The sequence below is a fragment of the Mus caroli genome, chromosome 18, assembly GCF_900094665.2.
Source record: "Mus caroli chromosome 18, CAROLI_EIJ_v1.1, whole genome shotgun sequence".
NCBI lineage: Eukaryota > Metazoa > Chordata > Mammalia > Rodentia > Muridae > Mus > Mus caroli.
Window position 1 is genome coordinate 40,545,082 of NC_034587.1, and position 1,434 is coordinate 40,546,515.

Here is a 1,434-nt window from a genome sequence, read left to right on the forward strand (position 1 = left end):
GATTGGCAGAACAGTGACTTTAAAAGTGGCAGACTTTTAAACTGATTGGTCTTTAGGGAATGAGGAGGCAAGGACTTCCCTTGTCTCTAGGTGGCTAACAGTTATGGAATGTGTCTAAGTGCTCTGGGCCTCCCCCACCCACAGGAGGTCGATGGTAGGTTCCCCCCACCACCCAGTGGTCTGAGGAATGTAATTAGCCTCTCTCTTCTGGAGGGGAGGGGTGCCTAAGTGCTTCATGACCTTTCTCTTCCAGGAAGGAAGAGGTCTGGTGGAATTTTCCAAATGCTCTGAGCTGACCTCTTCAATACTACTCACACAGTGCTATAATAAATAAATCTATTTTAAAAATTGAAAAAGAAATATTAACATTCAAATCTTTTATAGGCCTTTGAAAGATTTACAAATTTTCATCTTATATATATGTATGAAGTATAGAACTATGTGAGTACCTGTGGGTCAGAAGATGTCAGATCCCCTGCAGTTACAGTTACAGACACCATGATGGTGCTGGGAATTGAACTAGGCTCCTTTGCAAAAGCAGTATGCCATTCTTAACCATCGAGCCATCTCTCCAGCCCAACTTTCTCTTTCTTGGGAAGACTTTCTAAGTATGCCCTCTGGAGTATCTCCACTCTCACCTTATAACTTTGATCCCTTGTGCTTGTTAAAAATGTAAACAAACATTCCTGTAATGACTTGTCTAACAAATGCCTTCATTACTAAAACATGAGAGCCACAAAGTGGTGTGTTATTTACCTTTGTGCTTTTGTGATCAAAATACCTGTTAAAAACAGCTTAGTGGGGGATCAGTTCATTTCAGCTCATAGTTTCAGAGAGATTTCAGTCTATCTTGGTCAGAAAGGCTCGGCCATGACACTATTCACATGGCAGCAGACAAGAAGCAGAGACCACTAGACCCAAGCCATTAAAGGGTGGCATTGGTAAACTAGCTTTATCTCTTTAATGTGTTCAAGCCTTGGGTACAATATAGTGCCACAAACTTAAAGCCAGATGTTCAAAACATGAGCCTCTGGGGAAGATTTCTGTGTCCAATAATAACAAATATGTCTCTTTTTCATTAGTGGTGGATTCTAAGTGTTTAGTTAAATGTTAAACACATGTGAATGGTTCAGTTTGGGTTGTGTCACTCAAAGGCAGGGGAAATAACTTTCCCAAAATGATAAATATATAACAGGAAGAAGAGAAAAACCCATCTGAAGTAATCCTCCATGTACGGTTTCCAAACTTTTGTATTAAAACTGAAAAAGGCCTTTTGTGATAGTGAAGGTACTTGAAATTAATACTCGCTGGGAGAAAATTAGGAGATTTACAAAGACGTGTGAATTCAGCCATGCTTTTACACGACTTTTTATCTCTCGATGATTCGACATGGTTCTTGGGTATTGACCAACAGTTTATTTCCTCTTTGAAGTA